Source organism: Erithacus rubecula (assembly GCF_903797595.1).
Source record: "Erithacus rubecula genome assembly, chromosome: 1".
In the NCBI taxonomy this organism is placed as follows: domain Eukaryota; kingdom Metazoa; phylum Chordata; class Aves; order Passeriformes; family Muscicapidae; genus Erithacus; species Erithacus rubecula.
This window is the reverse complement of record NC_136658.1, coordinates 106506122-106529102: the sequence shown is the minus strand read 5'-3', so window position 1 is coordinate 106529102 and position 22981 is coordinate 106506122.

Genomic DNA, 22981 nt, shown 5'->3' with positions numbered 1-22981 from the left:
CAACTTATACAACCTTTGGATACACAAAACATTTCTAACAGGGTATGAATGGCTTAAAATTGGATATTATGTTTTTTCTGCTTTCTAGATTTCAGCATTTTTTAAAGGGTCACAGCAGTTAGAGGGAAAAAAATGAATATTCAGTGGAAGGGATTTTGCTTGTTTCTTAATGAACTAGGAGGGTGACTGATCACAATTCCATCTGGGACAATGAAAAGACCAAAGCATGAAATCATAAACTTTCATTCTAAGAGTAAATTGGTACTGAAAATTGTCTGAGTCAGTGCCAACAGTCTGCTCTCTGATCTTTGGTATACATGCATTCAGATTTATTCCAATGTAATACATGAGGTACTGTGAGGTAATAATGAAGTAATGAGGCAATACTGAAATAATTAAGAAAACCTAAATTTTCCCAGATAGCAGTAGTAGAGTATCTATCAGTCTTGAAAAACTGTGCATGGTTTGCAAAACACCACATCAAACATTTATTGGGCAAAGTTTATATGTTACCATAATTTTCCTCCAGATTTTACTGTCTTCAGAAGTCAACAAGGAAAAGCAGAAAGAAAGGCTGGATGATTCCTCAGGATCATTGATCTATTATTTTCCCTAGGGCTTAACTCTCCACACCCAACAGACATTTGTCTGATCTGGTATCAAAAATCCCCAGCAATAAAGAATCTGTTAAGCTCTTGTTGAACTTGGCACATGGTAATTCAAATTAAATTCCTAAAGGTGAGGAACAACTGTCAGGCCCCAAATGTGTAGGAGGGCAAAATTGGGCAGCAAATTGTGGGGGCAGCACCTTACCATGTCAAACAGGAGGGTTCCTCCTAAGAAAAATCCACCCAACCTCCACAAGCTGAGCCTTGCAGGCAGATGCTCCTTCTATTGTGTCCTGAATAAGCAGCTCTTGCTCTCTCACAAGCAAAGAAAAAAAGCTTTTAAGAGAGGAGAAAAGGGGAAGAAACATAAGCTTGGGAAAACATACCCACTCTGTACAGATGAATAGCAGGAACACCTCTAGCAGCAGTCTGAGTTAATTTAATTTCACACTTCCCACGTGCAGATGCCCAGCAGGTGAATGCAGCTTTCACCCATCACCCATGAGCATCTCCCCATCTCCCACACCCCAAAGCACAGCAGGTCCTTTGCCACTCGTGTCACCCTCCCAGAGGCCAGTTCTTCCAGTGCTCAGTGTGTGCAGCAAGCTTGCATAGAAAGAAACTCCTCCATCCCAGGAGGTTTCTGTGCCCCACTGTGATGTTTCCCAAGTGCACTTTGCCTGCACTTTGTGTCATCTCTGCACTCAGGCTTTTCCTTCACTCACCAGCAAGGGGAGCAAAGGACACTTTTCTCCTTGGAGCTCCTTGGCTGCAAGATTTACAGTCTGGGATTTTTTCCTCCTTTGGCAGCCAGGTCTTTTGACACCTCAGGTACTGTGCACTCACAGGAGTCCCCAGGACCAAGCCTGCTGAGATGCATCTCTTGATACCCAGTATGGAGACACCTTGGTGGAGCAGCATCCTCAGGAGAAACCACCAGGGCTCTTCTAAATTCCTCAAGCCACTATTGCCACATCCTACATCAGCCTCCAGGCTCAGCAGGCATTGCCCTGCTACTCTCTGGATTTCTGGGCTGCAGTGTTGAGGGGCAGTGGGAGATGGCTGATCCCTAGGAAAGGGGAGCCAGGAGCCCAGACTCATAACAAGGCATCAATGCATCAGCTGCAGAGCTTGTTGGACTCACTGTGCAGTTCTCTGGCCAGGCAGAAAAATAACTTGTTAAAAAGAAAGAAAAGTGTAGCTGTTTTCTGACCAAAGGAGCTGAGTTAATTCAGAAGAAATGAAGAAGAGAAGAAATGAGGGATCAGGATAATGCAGGCAGGAATGGGGCAGGGTATAGCATGAGTAGAGGAGCAGGAAGGGTGCAAGGTGGTGTTCTTGGAGGTGGCAAATCATGGCACTGCTGTGGTGAGCACACACTGCTCACCTCTGTGCTGTGCAGCAGGAGAAACCCTGCAGAGCAGCTCTCTGGAAATGGGAGCTGCATGTCCTGCCTGGTCACCAACACTTGATAGCAGGAGACCTCTCCCCTCTGAAGCATTTTTGTGCTTACAGTTAGTTAAAAAGCAGTTCTGTGCTTGTTCTTTCCCTTTTTACCTATGGATGGGAGTAAAGAGCTTTTTACCTCTGATGTGCCGAATCACCTGGCTTAAATATGATAAATATACCCACTTCAACAAAATGCAAGATATAGGAAGTGTTCACAACAGTCAAGAAGAATAGATTAGCACATCAGTCTTGGCAATATTTATAGTTTTCCATGCATTTATACATTTCATGTGGTGCAGCTGACGTAAAATACAACCCAGAAAAAACAAGTTGGCGCAGCTTGGAAAAATCTCATATGCTTCAAGGTATTTATTTGCCTAAGCTCACCAAGCTCATTTTTTGTTTTGCATTAAAATTCTACAAGGACACAGAATTAACCCCATGCCAGCTATTTCAGACCCGACAATGTGGTATTTAAAAATTTAATATTGTAATCTTAAACCTGTAACTTAGGCCAAATCACCCTAATATACTTTCCTTGGAGCAGCTTTTTATAATGATTTTTGGGAACTGTATATATGCTGTGCATGAATCTCATCCTTGATTTTGTGTTTTCTATACAATTTTTTAAAAGCTAAAAATAAGCATCAATTTTACCTGTTTAAGCATATAAACCTCAAATATGTATTAAAAAGCTGCACTCAAATATGTATTAAAAATACCCTAGCAGATATAGAAAATATAGAAACGAGACATTTTTTTTAATGAAGCTGTTTTGGTATGAGGATTCAGATAGAGGTTTGGTACTCTTCCAAATATGTTTTATGCTATAGGTTTTATCCCAGAGAAATTGTGGGTGTCCTGTCCTTGGAAGTGTTCCAGGCCAGGCTGGACAGGGATTTAAGTAACCTGGTCTAGTGGAAGATGTCCCTGCCCATGGTGTGGTCTGGAACTAGATGATTTTTGTGGCTTCCAACCCAAACCTTTCTGTGATACATGACTGCCAAAACATCCCTCTCAAAAGAATGATAGAAAAACTATTTTATTTTTCTCTCCAACACGGGCTTTTTATTCTTGCTGAAGCAGATTATGATGAAGACTAAGTGCTTTTGTCTGATCACTTGGTCACATTTGCAGAGAAATCTTGATCCTGTCCCTGCCAGGTGAGTTTCAGGAATTGTTAGGGTCCAAGCCAGGCTAAAGACCAGGTCCTCAGCACTTTTCCAGAGCAGCAGGTAAGAAACTGCAGAGCTGTGGCACAGGCAGGCACCTGGGCTCATCCCCAGATGACTTTCTTTGCAGCTTGCCTGGCAATGTCTCTCCTGCCCTGCCTGTTCTCCTCTCCCTCCTCTTTTTGCTCCTCTTCCAAGCCCCAGTGCAGCACAATGTTTCTGTGCCAAACACGCTCCCATTGTTTCCCCTGTAGGACACTGAGTGCAGCATAATTCATTTCCCTGATTTGGTTCAGGGAGAGCAGCAAGCAAGAGACTTGAAGAGCTCCATATGTTTATTCTGTCAAAGGAAAGATCAACTACTCTTTTATTATAAGTACCTCATGTACTTTAATCAAGCAGAAGCCAAACATGAATCAATATCTGGGGGTTAAATCTGGAAAGATTCAAATGAGAAGTAAGGCAGGGTGTTCTAAGATAATGATTGATTATTTTCCCAAACTACCACATGAAGAGGTGAATCCCTTATCTCAAGCCCAGGTGCTTTTCTGGAAGAGATGCTTTAGGCAAATACAAGATGATGAATCCAGGTAAAGGCAACTGGGTGAGATTTTCTGGAAGTCAGGCCACTACCTTACTTGGCCTTGAAGTGCTGATATCTAATCATCACCTGATTATAAAATGTATTTAACTTGAACACAAAGGATTCAAGGTGGAAAAAAAACCCATTTTAGAAGATTAAAAAGTCTATCTGTAGTTTATGCCATTCAAATCTGTAAAGCCACAAGAAAAGATGATCATATTCCCTTCACCATGGAAACACAAGTACACTAAAGAAATCAAAATGTTGGTTGTTGTGTGATAGAAGACAAAATGAGACACAAGGGCTGCAAACTGAATGGTTAAAAATTAATTTACAAAGGGAAAAAAACCCAGCTTCTTACTGACAGAATTTTTTTAAAGACTGTAGGACTCAGTCTGTAAGATGCATCCTGTAATTGCAGCAAGAAGACACATTTCTTTGGAAGGGCACTGGTAAAACTCAAAGACCACCCTCAGAAAGCCCAACATGCAACAGGAAGTTGAGGGGGAAGGTTGTAAGGTAGCACAGCAAGATAGAGGATGATGAAAAATAAAAATCAAGCTATCCAAAAGTTGGGCCAGTATGTATTACATTAAAAAATTCATGTCATTTCACAAATCTGAACTGATTTTCATATCATTCACTTCTCTTGTGTCAGTGGAAGGACAGCAGTGTGAGGTTGTTGCTGGCCATTTTTCAATTTAGCAATGCTTTCTGTTGCTAAGACAGAATGTGATTTTTCTGATTGCCTGAACATAGCTACCAGTGAGTTTCCTATTACAAATAAACATGTAAAGTGACTATTTCACTGTGGATGCAGAAATCAATGGCACAAACATGAGGAACTACATATGGAGTAGGACAGCTATAAATTCAAAACCTCTTGGATATAGTTTCTTCTCACCCTGGAGCAAATCAGGAATAAGTTGGAGTAAGTAAGGGCTGAGGTTTCTTTCACTCTCAGCAGCTTCTGGGAGGACTTCCCAAAGTCATGGGACGTGGCAGCCTGTCACTGAGGGATAACATGGGTTAGGTAAGTACATTTAGCTTCACCTCTCTTTTTCTTCTGAGAAAAATCACCTTTCTTTTTTTCCTCCCTCAAAGCAACCACAGCAGTTAGCCAATACTGAATACCTCGAGAGTTGTTTCTATTGGGCAAGGAAGCCAGTGCTGGAGCTGGGTGCTTTGTGCAAGGCTTATTATTGAAAAAGGATGTCAGGAGCCCTATTTCCCTGAACTCAGCATGGATGGACAATAGGACGCAGTTTCTATTTCAAGACTCTTTTCAGCCAACACAATCCATAACAGAACTTCTTTTTTCCCCTGGTCTCTCTCTCTCTCCACAGCTTTATCTGAACAGCAGATGACAAGTAATTTTCTGGTGTGTCCTCATTTTCCATCTCTCTCTATTTCTTTTCCTGCAGACAGGGCATGCACAGTCAGCTGGTATTAATTCAGTCCCTACGTCTTTTTGTTCTCTGTGTTCCCATTCAGGCTACCATTTAGATGGGTTTCTCCCATGAGGAACAAAGAGCCCATTAATTTGTCCTCTGTTTCACTGATTCAAAGGTATTAATGCTCACCAGATTCAGAGCAGAGATGTAGCTGCATAGGGATGAGAGACAAGATTTGCTGAGGGCCATTCACTCAAGGCAGCAGCACCTCAGCTGTGGCTCCCTCAGCCTCTCCACTTGACTTGCTGGCACCTGCAGTGACAAGACACTGAGGACAAGTTTCTCCCCTAACACAGATCAGCTGCAAGCCAAAAACTTCATTTGCTGAAAGCTGCACCATACCAGTTTTTGTCTGCTTGAGATGTAACTGTCTAAGGCTGCAAAGTCAAAACAGGGGAATAGTACCCCCAGATATGAAAGGGTAGCTGTCTTTTTATACCAAAAAGATGTTGTCACATTGTTCTTTTTGTGGCATGGTCTGTGCTTGATTTCAATCTAAACCACACCCTGGCTCACTGTGCTGGAATACTGTGCTTAATGGACAGGTGGGCAGTGAGTAAACCCTTGGCAACTCATAAAATGATGTGACACAGAGCATAAGAAAGCAAATGCAGAAGCTTCAGTTCAGTTCCTATCTGAGCAGAAATCACTGATTGTTTATTACTTGTTTTCCAGGGTTTTTTTGCAAGTAGATTGTTTCCTGTCAAGGTGAGATGCTGTATTTTGAAGAGTCCCGTGATAGAAGAGCATATAAAACTCAGCTGTCCAAAGGCAATTTTTAAAAAATCAGGTCAGATAAATCCTGTCTATGAAGAGGGTCAAACAGTAGAAAGAAGAAAGAACAGGGAAAAAGAGGAAAAAAAATCAATGGCTGTCTTTCCTGTTCTCATTTAGCCTGAATAAGAAATTAAGGAGGGGAAGAGGGAAGGAAGAGGAAAGACAGAACTAGAACAAAACTATTTCAGTATCTTTTATGGATGTCAATCTTTACTATTTACATATGAAACCAGACTGGACAAAGCACTAAAAATACACCATATCTCATTGGGAACAATCCTATAGCAGCAGGGAAATACAGCAGTTGACATAAATGGCCTTTTTCTATCATTAGCCTCTGTGATTCCATACCCATTTCATTCACAGCATGTATCCTTCTTACAAGTCTCCCTGTAATAATAGTTCCAGAAATACAATCCACCCAGCCCTCATTCTCTGCACTAGTGAGGAACTGGTGCTTTTTAGTGCTTGTCATATTGGTATGGACATTGATGGCAGATATCCCCATGCTCCTCTCTATTCCATTAGTTTTATACCTTTATAATTCATGCAGGGAAAAATGTACAAGCAGAATGTCTCACACAGGTTTTGGGGTGATTTCTGCAGAAAGAGCAGAGGATGCAGCATGCAAAAGTCCTGGAGAAAATGAGCACTGTTATCTGTCACTGATGTACACAGAAATTACTTTTCAGCCATTAAACAACTGCCTTGACTTTTACACTTTCTCCCAGTTCTCCAGTTCCAGAGTCTTGATTACACTAAAGGTGTCTTGTCAGCCTTGCAGCAAAAGCTATTTTTACAGGGCAAATTCCCCTGACCTGATAATAACAGGGGGTTTCTCATTACAAAAAATATTAGGCATATGTAGAGCTCCTGTTAACCACAGAATAAAAGTATGAGACATATAAGGGGTTTCAGTTAACACCAGAAGAGCCCTTAAAGCACTCTCTGGGAAGGTAAAAGGTCATATAGGGCCCCTACTGTAAGTTTTGAACCCTACCCAGCACACAAATAAAATATTTTATCTTTCCCTTTTAAGGTTACCACTTAGCAGGAGTAAGTATATGGCTACTCTGACTGAAGCCAAAGTGACCAGGAACTTTGTTCAATTTGTGTTTTTGTTTCAGGATTTTTCCCCAGAGGTTATCTGGGGATCACCTTTGATGTGACATTTTCTGTATTGTTACAGAACTGACTTGGCATGGCATGCAGGTCTATACCAGACAAATATTGTGGAGGTTGATATTCTTCTCCACATATTCAGCTTGGCTGGCCCAGATTTTTTTGTAGGAGGTGCTCTTGCAGAACGTTGGGAAGTCCAAAGGTCAATTCAAATACAATTGATGGCGTTAGAAAGAGGAGAGGAGAGGAGAGGAGAGGAGAGGAGAGGAGAGGAGAGGAGAGGAGAGGAGAGGAGAGGAGAGGAGAGGAGAGGAGAGGAGAGGAGAGGAGAGGGAGGAGAGGAGAGGAGAGGAGAGGAGAGGAGAGGAGAGGAGAGGAGAGGAGAGGAGGAGGAGAGGAGAGGAGAGGAGAGGAGAGGAGAGGAGAGGAGAGGAGAGGAGAGGAGAGGAGAGGAGAGGAGAGGAGAGGAGAGGAGAGGAGGAGGAGAGGAGAGGAGAGGAGAGGAGAGGAGAGGAGAGGAGAGGAGAGGAGAGGAGAGGAGAGGAGAGGAGAGGAGAGGAGAGGAGAGGAGAGGAGAGGAGAGGAGAGGAGAGGAGAGGAGAGGAGAGGAGAGGAGGAGAGGAGAGGAGAGGAGAGGGAGAGGAGAGGAGAGGAGAGGAGAGGAGAGGAGAGGAGAGGAGAGGAGAGGAGAGGAGAGAGAGAGGAGAGGCGAGGAGAGGAGAGGAGAGGAGGAGGAGAGGAGAGGAGAGGAGAGGAGAGGAGAGGAGAGGAGAGGAGAGGAGAGGAGGGGAAGGGAGAGGAGAGGAGAGTTCTATGCACAGATGACTCAAGAGCTCCATCAGCCCATTCCCTCAAGTGGAGAAAGGTAAGAATTCTAGGTCAGAATCAGAGTAGGCTGTCCTTAGCACACTGATCACAAACTGACTGGTTGTTTCTGACCCAGTTGCATCATTTTAACAGGAGAATGAAGAGCACTCCTCATGAAACCACAGGCTGCCCCTGGAGCTGTCTCACCTGCAGTGTTTGATGTTCCTCTCCACTGAGGATCATCTCAGCTCTACGTGCAAGGACAGGAGGATCAAATGCCTGACACTTCCTCCACTTCAATTTTGGATTCTGGGCACCAGCCATGGCCTGGCCCCACAGCAGGAGCAGCAGCCAAGGCAGCTTGTGCAAAAGGCCTGAAATGCCATGTTTCACAAGCTGAAATATGAAGTGATAACTTCAGGAAGTTTGTTCATGCTTTGGATTGGTGGCTGAGGGAGGAAGCAAGTGCATGGTTTCAGAATGAGTGAATTATTTAAATCAGCAGTCCAGAAATGCAAAGGAGGGATGTCAGGTCTCTGGAAGAAGTTAACTGGACTGTATTCCCTTGTCATCAACAACAGCAGTGTGGGTGTTCTGAGTGCTACCAACTCCTGGGGTTTGACATGAAATTGTGCATCACCAGAAAAAAAAAATCTGTTCACATTTTCTTCACCAACACTTCTGTAATTTAGCAACTTGCCAGTTGCATAATAAAATCAAACTGGGCATGTTGCCTTATGTTTGGCACTTCTGGTTTATTTACATTTTGCAAAGGTGCCCAAAGATCATTGGGCAATGACTGATGAGAAATTCACACTATTAGTGCAGATTCTTAGATTATTAGTCATTCTTGGACAACTGAGATAATGTCACACAAAAGCTGAAAGAGCCAGAGGGCTTTTTTAAACCTGCTTTTTTAAGCTAATGAGGTTTGTCTATTTCCAGTGTATGTGTATTTTAATTACGTGCAACTATGAGACCTGGCAATACTTTTTGAACCTGTTCACCAATTTAAAAGAAAAAAAAAACTAACAGTAAGATGGGAAAAGTTGTCAAGGATACAAATTTCCTCCAAATTCATTGAAACAGAGAGAGAAAAAGCTAATTAAAATCTACACAGGAGAAAGGAAAGGTCAAGAAGGAGAGAAAGGCTAAGAGAGACTATAAATGAGAGACTATAAATTACTGTCTGTAAAGGAAAACTTCAGTTACAGTTCATATCTTAGCAAAACTGAAGTTGATCAAACTCAAAAAAAACCCACAGTAAACTGGACTTCCTTTATTCCAATGCTTGGGGACATACTTGAGGTTTTGGTTTCATCGTGCAATTACGTTTTCCTGCATAATATTCTTTATACATATTACTCAGCTACATATAAAGGGGTCTTAAACATTGGGGGGAGGCTGGAATATTTAATGGACACATATAGAAAGGAGGGAGGCATTGCATTGTACCAATTGGACTTCACCATCTCCCTTTCCTTGGCATCTAGAGAAAACTCCATTAGAAAAGCAAGAAAGCATGACAAAGTAAACCACAATTTTTTCCCTACTGAGAGCTTCAGGCATACAAATGAGTCCTTGCCAGATAGCAAGTGAGATTGTATCATTTCCAAACAACTGACTCAAAGAAAAAAAATAATAAAACGCAGGCACCTTGAGAATTCTCTCAGATTTAAAACTGCAGAGATCGTTTTGCAGAATTAAGCTTTGCTCTTGGATTACAAATGTTTGTGCCAAATTTCAGCTTCCAAAGCTTTTGCCTGTGTGTGAGTAAGTGTGAAATTATTAATCCTTGAAAGCAGGGATTCATAATAACGGAGTTATTGACATTTTCTTGGCTCTAGCATTGCAGATGTGATGCTAAAGACAAGAAACATTCCCACTGTTTGATGGAGAGGGTACCCAGGAAGCACTAGCAGTAATCATTCTCCAGGCAGAAGATGTTTTCTGTCATCTGGTTCTTGACAACTATAAATAAAGGGCTCAATCTGATTTTTATACACTATTTCTACACTGTAAGAGACAAAATGATGTATCCCACAGTTTGAAATGGAAGCCATATATGAAGTGATGAGATTATAAACAAAGTATGTATGCAGAACAAACATTTGTATTTTTAGCAGTGTTGTGAAGCAGAGGCTCACAACTGCAATTGTGGGCCTTGGTTAATGCAGAAACACCATTTCTAGGGCTGTATCTGATGTGTTCCAGGGACAAATGTTGGTACACAGGCAGAGGATGAAATCAGAACTTGCTTGCCTGCATCAAAGAACTGCTCTTAAAAGCAACCAAAGTGAAATGCTACCACCATTTTCTTTTCTCAGCTATGCCAAACTAATTTATTTGAAAGCAGAAATACAGAAAATACAGCATAGAGCCCAGCCCAGGTCTGGAAGATCTCTGAAGGAAGCACCAGCCCTCTCTGGGGGAGCAGGGGAGTTGAAGAACTCTGGCAGAGCACAGTCCAACCCTTGAGCTCACAGCTCAACTCTGCCCTCCTGTTCCTCTGCATCAAGGTGGGAGCCCACCAGGAAAAGTTCAGAAGAGGTAACCAGTGAAACCTTCATTGTCAGAGGAAACAAGAACCTTGGAATTGTCTTTACTTTGCAGCTCATTGTGATTCAGTGGGCCCTGAGCCTGCACTGGTGGAAGTCAAACAGCTTTAACAGCTTAGCCTCACCTGGGCAAGCCACCAAGCTCAAACTTTTAGATTTTCACCATCAGGACAGCAATGATGCAGCTGTGCTGCTTCCCAGACAGACACAGCAGGATGCTTTTGGATTTTCACCTCCACAGTGGGCTCCAAGCAGTGGGTACCCTTCCCCTTCCCCTTCCCCTTCCCCTTCCCTTCTTCAGGTCTGGCCATTTCATTACCACTTAGGGTGACAATAATAAGCATAAGCCACACAGAACTACTGAGCAAAAAGGTGAAGGAGGAACCAATCCAACACACTGCATTTGGATATTTAATTTCATTTTCTTGTGATTTAAACTCTCTTTATATTCTGTTGCCTGAATCAGCATGGGCTCCCTTGTTACCATGCCTGAATTCCCAGGAAAACGTGTTCCCTCCTTACTTCTTCCTGCAGGATTTTGGCCATTCAGCCACATGGAATCTGTCACCTGCCCAGCTGCAGACAAAAAGTGAGAAATAAAAATTTGAGAAAGCTCCAACTGCCAATGTTCACATTATCAAATCTAATGAGAAAAATGTTTCACAGCCATACGCCAGCTCTGGGGGCTGTGCACATCTTTGTGAAGCAGATCTCACCCTCTGCCCATTCTCTCTGGACAATCTGCACTGTGGATTGGGCACAATTTTTCCAGGAGCCCAACCCTTCCCTGCATGGCAGTGGTGTCAGCTTGCAAGCAAATGGCCATGCTGGGAATTGTGAGTTCTCAGGCTATCTGATGACTGCAGCAGCATGGATGTGTCACTGCTGTTCCCACAAGGCAGCACAGAGCCATGTGAGAGTGAGTGAGAAATCAGCTGAATCTAATCAGAAGGAATGGCATAATTAACACGAATTCTGTGAGGAGCTGTTTGTTAAGTGATATGCAGCTCTCTTGTTTAGTGGCTCATTATTCAAGCAAGCCCGGGTAAAGCTTTGCTGTCTCCACGGAGCACAATGTAAATAGAAAAAAAAAAAAAAAAACCAGTTTCATTTTCCTCATCCTGTCACTGTAGACCATAATTTAAGCTGATCATTCTTTTCCATTTTTCACAGAATTTTTCCATAGTGTGGACAGGGGCATCTAAAGTGTTATTAAAACATGTTATGGAGGCAAGCTGGCCAGGGCTGCTTAGAGAGGGCAGCCCCACTGCTCTCTGGCTTCTCCTGAGTCTGCTCAAAGTGTCAGCAAAAAGGATATAATCACAGATTTCTGGTGAGACAAGCAAAGCATCAGTGAGCCAAGTTCTGCAAAGCATTTCAGGATCACATGGTGAGGTTTTCTCGGAAAGTAGCTTCCTCTTTGGAGATAACCAGATATTGTCAGGAGATGTGGAGCCTCACCTGCTCCACAGCACTGCATTGCATGCAAAGAGAAATTTCACTCAGTAGAAGGCAGGGAGGAGCAAGAGGCATCAAGGTGGCTGCTGCTGAAGGAGCAGGTCCAACATGACATGACAGGACATATTGCCACTGCCTCAGGCCAGCCAGCATTGCTTCTGCCCCACCATCCACCTCAGAGCCTGGTATAAGCTCTTCTCCTCCCTACTGCCAAGGACTGGTGTGCTAATGGACTGCTGACAGATGGGTGAGAACATTTGTTTTATATTTTTTTCCCTTTTCCTTAATTTCTAAAAAAAATCCCAGCCCCTTAGGAAAAAACAAATACCAGCCATTCCTCTGCAGTCTTAAGGAAATATGGGCACCCCCTGTTGATTACATAGCTTTTAAAATAAAAATAAAATCAAAACCCTACCATGTCCTGGGGCATTGTACTTTCTTCCACTTTGTGCAAGAAATGCACTCATGTAACAGCTGTTGACACATCCAAGTTGTGCTCCACAGCTGCTGCTGACCAACAGCAAACAGGAGGCAGCACCATGGCAGGGCAAGGACACCTGAGCAGTGTGCCCCAGGTTTCAGTGTAAGATCAAGGCAGGAAATCAAGACCAACACATGGTCAAGGACATAGTTTAGCTGAAGAGCAGCACAGTGAATGCTCTACCATCTTTATTTCAGCATTTTTTAGTGCCCACAGTTGCAGAATCTCTTCCTAGGATTGCCACAAGTCTGCCAGAGATGCCCTGAGCAGAAATGCATGTGTCCATGCAGGATGCTGCATGTTCATGTTTATCCATCTTCAGTGTCTTGGATTCACTGTGCTTGGGCAGAACATCTGCCTGGGATTCAGATTTACCAGCTGTGCCTTCTTTCTCTGCCCAGAAACTCTGCCCAGAAACTCAGACAAAATCTGAAAAACAGATGCCCATTTGGCCTGAATTTCTCCATGTTCAGCAGTCCAGCAGGAGTGATATTTCTAGTCAGAAAATTAGACAAGATCAAGAAAACCCAGACACATGGCTGTTTTATCTCCTATGACATAAATGGACTGGATGTGTCCTCTCTTGGAAAACATTTTCATCTTTACACCTTCCATTTCAATAACTTCTATACAAACTAAACCCCATTGCATCAATTCACCCTTGTTTCTGCAAATCCCAGCTCAGCATTGCTCCTGAGCTCCTCTTGGTGAGCCCAGCTAAGGAAATAAGAGTTTGTTCTTAACTGTGGGGGCTTGGAGAACCACAAGTCAATAACCTAAACCCCAGAGAGTCATTAGAATGGAAACGTGAGGAGGCTGGTCACACAGGGAAGGGGAGGAAAGAGAGACCAACCTTCAATCCATTGCTGGTGATGACTCAGAAATGAAGGGGCAGGAAGTGTAGATTGAGAAGCAAACCACCCCACAATTGAGAGACACCATTTCCAAATAAGCTGCAGTTTGGCCAAGCTATCCCAAGAGCAGGAAGTATATTCGTGGAAGAAAAGATGTTTATTGGGAACATGAAGCTGTGCCTTACTTGAGCAGAAAGGCAGCACACCTATAAGGTAAGAAACCCCCCCCTAAAACAAAAATAGAGCAGCTGAATGTAATTTCCCTCCCCATTTTCTTCCTTCTTTTTCTCTTATTAGACACATTAGATCTGCTGAAGGGATTTTTTTCCTATTCAGGTCTCATGAATGCTAAAACATGTGCAATGTGTGCAAATTAAGGATATAATTGACAGACAAATGGCAGCTGCCAAAACCAGGAGGGAAAAGTTTCTAAAAGCTAATGGTTTCACAGATCCTTACTGTTGCATTTTGTTGTCTAGTATGTAGTAGATTCTATTAAGAATCCCCCCAAACTGATGGTTTTTTATGATTTTAAGTATTCTGTACATTATTTATATCAGAATCAATAGAACAGTTTATATTAAAAAAGATGTTTTGTAATAGTCAATTCAAAAAGAGCAATTTGTATGCAAGTGGAACTGGTCAATCCAATAAAAATGATTGCCAAGTCTCCTGAGACTTATAGAAATACTTTCAATAAACGCATTTTTAATAAAAAAAAAGCAATGAAATATATCACAGCATAGGATTCAAATGGAAAGCAAACCTTTTATGAACGACTGAGGTAAAGAATTTACATTTTGATTATAGTCTGTTTTCATTCAATCATTGATGCAATATGAGTGTTTTAGTATGGAATATTATTTGTTTTTAAATCCTGGATTGTTCACTCAGGTCCCATTTGTCCACACAGATATTTCAGTGGAAATACCTAACTCCAGGATAACTTCTCTTCCCAGAATAAATGAAATAAGGTGCATCTTTAGGCTTGCATGATGATATCTCCACAATAAGATACAGAAATATCTGTTCAGAGAAGCTGCTCAGACTCTGACTCAGGCCATGCTCAGCCTAACTCAGCTATGACTATGACAAATTTTATTTCTTATGCATCAGGAAAGTTCTGAAATACCAGTGTAAGAAGGTAGCAGTTTTGTTAAGAAAAAAAGAGGTTTTCTGGGGAAGACATTATATTTTCTGGGGAAGTTTGTGCTGTTAAGAGTCCTTTTCACTGGAAAGCAGAGCACAGCTATTTGCTGTTCAGCTGAGTCAGCATTCATGGCAAAGAAACAGCTTCCAAGGCAGGAAGGAGAGGAGGATTCTTTAGACTTGGGTAATGCAAGTCTGACTGTGGCAGGCACAGTCCTGTAACATCTCCCATCCCATCCTTAAGGCACGGCTGGCTTCACTCCAGCCTCAGAGGCTGGGCTGTGACCTGTGGTGGCACAGGGTGACCTGCAGCTCTGGCCCTGCCTGCAGGTGACCCAGGGCAGTGACACTGTGCTGGCTGTGCCACCTCCCCCAGCACGGGGAGCTGCTCTCACACCATCCCTGGGTGGGTGGGCACCTCTGCCAGATTTCATCACAGCACAGGGTGAAGGAGTCACTTCTATGCTGTTATTTCTCTACACTGCAGATAGATTCAAACAGGCATCTGCTGGTTTGCCAGACAGAAGAAAACGTAACTTGTTAATAAACCTTCTTGCTTGTAAACTCTACACCCAGATTTCTCAGCTACAGACATTGGGGTTTTGTAAGTCTTTTCATGACCATGGTCTGTCTGGAGGGGCTCTTTGTCTTTGGGATTCCTTTTAGAAATAATAATTTCAATGTTTGTCATGCCTAAAAAATTTAGCTTTTTATATATTTTTCATGTATTTGTAGCTTTGTAGACTGTTAATACATAGTTATATAGCTCTTGGTATTTTTCCTACACTTTCTCTTAGATATTAGAATAATAATCTAACCTTCTAACATATTCCTGAAATACTGCTTAGTCTTATTTTCAAGAAGAGAACCTCCAAAAGGACATTTTCTTTTCCAACAGAATCTGAGAGGACACAACATAAAATGGGGCCAAGAAGCTCCTGGACCATTTCCAGTAGGGCAGAACCCAGGGGAAAATTACCTAACCAACTGCTCTTCTACTTGAACAATATTTGTTAGATATGCTCATTGTCCCAGTCTGGGGTTCCTCCTCTGCCCCGAGATCACCCCAGAGGGACACGAAGGTGGTTCAAAACCTGGTTTTCCCCGAAGCCGCCGAAGAGAGACTGCCGGAGACAGTTTTCTCTTTTTCCAAGGACAGTTTATTATTTCTTATCTCTGGGACATTTTGCCTGGCCAGCAGTGGTCTGCTCAGCCTGGCATCCATGGTGGAATTCGCCTGGTCAAGGCAGGGCTTATCTTATATAGTTAGTACTACGTATTACATGTTTACAAAATTTTACCAATACAATACAATTTTATTAAATGGTCCAGCCCTGACCCCAACCAATCCAAGAGGCCAATGTGTCACCCAACATGGATGACATGGAGAAGAAGGAGGAAAAGGTGTCCACCCCCCAAATTCTCCATCTTGGCCACGTGTCCCTTATCATAAACATTCAAGAAAACCTATTTATCTACGTTCTAACATTGTAATTTACACTCATCATTATTTTCTGTGTCTCTTCTCTCAATGTGGGCAGATTCTCCCAAGGAGCCAAATCCAGCCCCTGCAGCTCCTGGGCAGCACTCAGGGGTCTCTGAGGGGTCTGCCAGGGAGGTTTTTGCACCCCCAAAGGAGCCAGGGAAAAACCCTGGACTCCCACATCTCCCCCCTCTGTTTGCACCAAAAAGACCTCCTTCACGGTTTTGTCCAGAGCCCTTTTCACAGCTTTGTTCAAGGCGTGCCGAGTGCATGGGATGATGCATGGCAAAGCAATGAGAATAGTAACAAGCTCCACTAATATATAAAAACCTACTTTCAAAATTTCTTTTTACAAAGGTAAAAGATCAAAAAGGTCAAACAGACCATCCAGGCACAATAACTGTGCTAGAACTCGGAAGGATGGTTTGTTTGAGACTACAATATAATTGCTATATACATTCTAATTCGGAGTAATATCCATTGTTTGGTTCTTTTTCACCCCTAAAACATCACATACAATTCCAAAATCCATTGTTGAACCAAAAATTTCTAATTTTTTTGGTTTGAAAACAGCCACAGGGAGAAATTGAACCCACACATGCCATCCATTCACAGGAGTTGTCACAACTCACATCACCCATGAAGGGATGCCCTCCGGAATGGACCATTCTTTCACTGTCAATCCCACTAGACATGTTGAAAACGGCTTTTTTGCCTGGAATGCCTCAAACAAATTGTTTCCAACCCCACTGTCCATGCTAAATTTTCCCAAACACTCTCCCTTGGCTGCATCACTGTTAAATCCTCTTTTTCACCTAATACAGTTGACAAAAAATAAGATACAACAGCATATAAACAATCATTTTTCACTGTCAATCCTTAAGTCTTTTAAATCTTGTTTGAAGAGAAGTTCACATCCTTTTTCCTTGACGTCTGCCAACACTCCCCTTGGAATCTTGGAGGCTTGTTGTACTGGATCATTGTAAGGAGGGTCTCCTGCTAATTCTGCCATGGTGAGGTTAGCATGAGCACCACCTTGGTATTTCTTTTGCAGCTCTTTCAAAGCTCTTCTCCATCTGGGCTCCCATATAAGTCCTTGTGTGTCAGTAAGTCCTTGTGTGTCAGTAAGTATCAATGACACAAAAGATTTCATGTCACATGAAGTCAAGTCATATTCATTGAGAATACCTTTTAAAAACTGTTTAAAATATGAAGATCCCAGTCCATAATCTCTAATTGCCTTAATAAAATTTTTAACTAAATCATGATTTAATTTTTGTCATCTTTGGTTTTGTCCTTGTGGGTCATAATTCACTGGCATGGCTATTTCACCAGTCCCAATTGCAGGACATTTTCTGCTTCTTGTCAAGTCCATTCGAATATTTGTCCAATCAACTAAAGTATCTTGAGCTGCTGTTGCAGGTCTGTGTGTCTCTGTAGGAATTTGTCTGTTCAAAGGTATTACTTGTTGAGATTGAGGCCAAGCTGCTGCCTCATCCATTTTTTGATTCATTGGTATTGTAGAAATCTGTGGTCCTTGCCGCATTGTTCATTGAAAAGTCCTTGCCCATTATTGTCATCAACCTTGTTCTTCCCTTCATTATCACTTGTGCTGTCATTTCTGAATCTGTAAGAATTGTCCTTGGAGATGTGTAAGATAGGAAAACCCATTCTATAATTAAAAGAGTGTCTTTTTTGTGTTCGTCCCAATGAAAAATCAAACCATATAGCTGTGTTTCTTCTCCCAACACTGCTAAATGGAATGGTAAAGAGTCCACGTATCGGTGTGGAGTGGCGAGTGCCACACTAAGTCCTACTAAAAATCCATTGTCAGGTACATGTTCCACTGTGAAAGGAGATCTCTTCCCCATACAGTGAATGGCTTTTACACGAGTAATAGCTGTCTTCTGTCCGGGTCCTGTGAATGTTATTGAATTTTCACTTTGGAGGCATACAGAACTTCCTCCAATGCCTGTGATTTGATCCAAAGATACAATCAAGTTCCATTCTCGAGGTCAGAAAATATATGAAATCACTGTCACGTCCGGTGTTCACCATCCCTGTGATGGATGTTTTCCTGTTATGGTCTATCAAGTCCCAAGTAATAGTTGGCTGTTCACGGGTTATGTACTTCAACCATAACGTGTGTACTTCGACATGGTCATTATAGTGTGGATGCCCTTCGCCCATCGCCGGCATTGCTTGATGCTCCAATGGATGCGATGGCAGAGCTATCGCTTTTGCCAGTTGAGTATTTTGTGGAATTGTCAATGGGGGTCGAAGAGCCCTTGCTAAAATTGTCATCTCTTCGAAGCAGTCTACTGAAACAACAGTAGGATACATTGTCAGTCCAAAATTGCTGCACCGGTCTCTGCCTATAATCAAAAAATCTTGTCTCTTTCGGCACGGTGCTTTCAGTCCTGTACGTATAGATGCAGATTCTTCATTCAAAAAAACAAGTCACTTTTGAAGCTGACAGGATGTACTGCGTTCCTGGGCAGCAAATCCCTGTCACAGGGGATGTCCCCTAACACCCTGCTGAGGGAGTCAGATTGACGCTCCCCGACAACTGTATTGTCTGTGCCAGTGTTGTTGCTGTTCCTTGTTGCACTGCCATCATTTCTGTCGTAGCACAAGATGGTCCTGCACTTCATGTTTTTTGGCAGTGGCAATGGTTTTCTGTCCACATCCGTCAGAGAATAACATTCACTTGCCAGATGTCTTCCTCTGCGACATCTAGGGCAAAGTTCTGTTGGCTTGGAAGTCTTTCTGGATTGAGGACAATTTTTCCTAAAATGTCCAAAAATTCCACAGTCGTAGCATTGTCCTTTAGATGGATTCTTTTTCTTCTTAAAATTTGCAAAAATCTTTTCATGTCGTTCTTGAAGAACTTCCGTCATTTGCTCCTTGACAACTGAAGCTATATGTTGTGGTGTTCCAATCTTGCTGCAGGCTTCAACCATCTCCGTCCTCTCTCTGTGGAGACACAAACAGAACCCTTCCCCCAAATGCTTACTTTGTAAGCTTTTCAACTTTCTCTGTCTCTATATTTTTGATCAAAACTGGAAAATTTTCCCTCAATTATTATTTCAACTATTATCTAACAAAAAAACAAACCCAATGTTTACAATCTTCTGCAAGTAATCACAATACAATAATTAACAGTACTTTAAACAACAGGCATACATTTACAAGATTAGATGATTATCAATTTAAAAAAAACAAACTGTGTCATCACCTCAGGGTCTGCAGACAGCTGACAAACCTTGATTCAATGAGGAATTAGATGGTCATCTCCGGAAAATGAACACCAAATTCACTTCAAAGTCAGCTTCAGCTGTTATATTGATAAGTCAAATTGTCAATCCAAACGATTGGAATATTATTTTGATGCAGAAAACACCTGGGTTTACACAATTTCTCTTTCAGTCAGAATTAAGGCTTGGCCAGAGCCTAAACTCTAATTGGAAGAGAACTCCCTGACATCTTCTTATTAAAGAAATAAACCACAACTCTTAACAACAAAGTTGCAATTAAACATTTCAAAAAGAAATCAAACTCCTCTAGCAAATCATTTTCTCTAAATTCATCTTTAGAGTAGGATACTTTGAACATGGCAAGACACTGCAGTGCTTCTATGATAACAACTCAGGAAAACCATAACATTAAATTTTTTTTTCTGAGAATGAAGCTCAAATAATTTTCTGGAATTCTGCAAAATATTCAAAACCATAAGATATCAAAGTGTCAGGTCACAAAAGACCTGCCAAAATAAAAGAGAGAATGAATAGAAGGAAAATAAAGAAACATTAAGTTCACAACTTGGCTGATTATCTTCATACATTTGATTCAAGGACATATCTGGAGGCTTTCCAAAACTTACTTAAAGTATTGAAAGATTTCAAATTAAACAATGAAACAGAAAACAAAATCATTCTATAATATAGAATTCATACAATCTTATTACAGTGTTTTTAAAATTAAATACAGAAACTAAATTTAAATTTTAAAATCCAACTCAAAATCTATTGATTTATATTGACAATATTGCAAATACTTATCAACTGGCTTCTCTAAAACCATTAACTATAGGAAAATTAAAACTCAATGTTGACATTTAAATAAATGTCCACTCATATCTGACCAATAACAAATCACTAAATATAGATGATATATATTCAAATAAAATACAAAATACCTTATTATACCTTCAATTATTAAAATACCTAATACTATTAAAATACCTTTACCATTCTTAAAGTTTCAGCTATTTTTTTAACAAAAATGCAAAAACAAACACCTTTAGTTTAACATACAAGAACTGAAAATAAAACTGACTCTCTTGTCCTGTTCCCTTGTTCTGTTTGTTCTCCACAGTATAGATAAAAAGCAGCTCTTGGCCTCTCTCCACCCCCCATTCCCCTCCCGTCTGCAGCACTGGGTCTGTGCAGGCACAGGGGGAGCAGTGGGGGTGCTGCTGGAGCCTCTGGAGCAGGGTGGCTGTGCCTCCCCCCCCTCTCTCGGTGAGCCTGGGCTGTGACCTCACGCTGCTGTGCCTGGGTTTGCTCTGTCCGGCTGTGTCTGGGCAGCTGCCTGCAATTGCTTCAAAGTTGTTAATTTTTTCACCTTTGACTTAAAAAGCATAAATTTCTCTCCCCATTAGAATCTGCCAGTTCTAATGTGGACAACTCAGGTTTCCCTGAAACAGGGCATTCATCTCCTCCCCCAGCATTTCTAACAGCTGGAGACAGGTCTCTCTGTGTCTTTTCACAATTCTCGCTTTTCTGCGTCCCGGCCATTGCCGCAGGTTGCCCCTCCCTGGACATCCCTTGCAGCTAAATGCACCGAACCCGCGCTTTTTTTCCTGTTTTTGTCCCGGTCAGTGTGAAGGCTGCCGCTCCCTTCCCCCTTTGGGCTGAGAGCCGCCCGCATGGTCCTGTCCTTCTGCGTCCCAGTCCCCGCAGGTTGCCCCTCCCTGGACATCCCTGCGGCACCGAGCCCGCATTTTTTCATGGTCCCGTCCCCCTCCCCTCTGTCCCCCACGCCCGGGGAGTCGCCTGCAGCGCCCTCCCGCCTTCTGGGGTCAGGGTTTCTGAAGGGGTGAAATAGCAAAAATGTATGTCCTGCAACTCACTTGGAAATATTTCTAACTTAATTTTTCCCCTGGCCTTGCTGATGGCAAGGCCCTTGCTGAACCACCTGCTGCTGGCAAGGCAGTCATAAACTTCCCTCCCCCAGCTCATAGCTAGGTGAGAATCCTTCCCCAGTCTCTGAGGAACTTTAATTGCTTTCTCCGCCTGCTGATAGCAAGGCAGCCGTAAACCTCCCACCCCCTGCTCATGGCTAGGTGGGAATCCTATGATGTGTCTGATTCTGAACCATCTTACCCAAAAGCAATCCGTCCAAAATCGATTCGGAGGTTCCTGAAACCGACCAGCAGTGCACAGGAGCGAGGCTTCCCGGGACACCTCCTCTCCGACTCGCGTCTGGAGCTCGGCTTTTCTTGGCAGAGCGCCATAAATCTCCTCCACAGTCCACCTCAACAGCGTGCCTCTTCTGAAGTTCTGTCTTTTGGGGGTCTGTACCTGCCTTTGCAGGCTACAAGGATCCACCAGGGTCCGTGCCAAATGTCTCTGCCTGGGGGGGTTTCCTCCATCTCTGTGCGTCTTCTTGAGCTTGCCCTTCTGGGGGTTCGCACCCACCTTTGTGGGCGGCGGTGCATCCAGAGACGTCAGATGTCACTGCCCAGCCAGGGGGATGCCAGATGTCAATGCTCAGCCAGGGACGCCAGGTGTCCCAGTCTGGGGTTCCTCCTCTGCCCCGAGATCACCCCAGAGGGACACGAAGGTGGTTCAAAACCTGGTTTTCCCCGAAGCCGCCGAAGAGAGACTGCCGGAGACAGTTTTCTCTTTTTCCAAGGACAGTTTATTATTTCTTATCTCTGGGACATTTTGCCTGGCCAGCAGTGGTCTGCTCAGCCTGGCATCCATGGTGGAATTCGCCTGGTCAAGGCAGGGCTTATCTTATATAGTTAGTACTACGTATTACATGTTTACAAAATTTTACCAATACAATACAATTTTATTAAATGGTCCAGCCCTGACCCCAACCAATCCAAGAGGCCAATGTGTCACCCAACATGGATGACATGGAGAAGAAGGAGGAAAAGGTGTCCACCCCCCAAATTCTCCATCTTGGCCACGTGTCCCTTATCATAAACATTCAAGAAAACCTATTTATCTACGTTCTAACATTGTAATTTACACTCATCATTATTTTCTGTGTCTCTTCTCTCAATGTGGGCAGATTCTCCCAAGGAGCCAAATCCAGCCCCTGCAGCTCCTGGGCAGCACTCAGGGGTCTCTGAGGGGTCTGCCAGGGAGGTTTTTGCACCCCCAAAGGAGCCAGGGAAAAACCCTGGACTCCCACAGCTCATTTGTTAAACTTATGCAAAATTATAGAGCTCTGATGCCAGGTGTGCCCATGACCATGGGGACACCTGGAAGCTTCCCATAAAGACCTGTTTTTCATTTTACTATTTTAACACTGTTGCAAGAGTTTGGTTTGTTTTGTGGGGATTTTTTTAGGTGACAAATGAACTCACCTTTTGCTGTCTTGCCTTAAATCTATGAGTCTCTTTATGAACACAGACACAACATCCTCCTGCTCCTTTACCAATGTGCTCACCCAAACTCTGCTGCCTGGCGAGAGAGGCAGAGCACTCAGGTTACAGACCTGACTGTTCTAGAAGCCACTTCTCCCATCTCCTGCAATTTCCTCAGGCCCTGGGGAACCATGACTATTAGCTGTGCAATAATTACATCAGCAGGGATAAAAATCATAGAGCCCAGGCCTTCCCACAACAGTCACAAGCTCAGATGATGGAGACAAACCAGAAGTGTCACCAGTTGTCACCACCAGGCAGACTTAGGATTGCATAGTTGTGGGGTACATGAAATGAGTGACCTTTGGTGTGATGCACACTTAGTCATTAATATAAAAAAACCCCAGTCATTCAGCCTACTG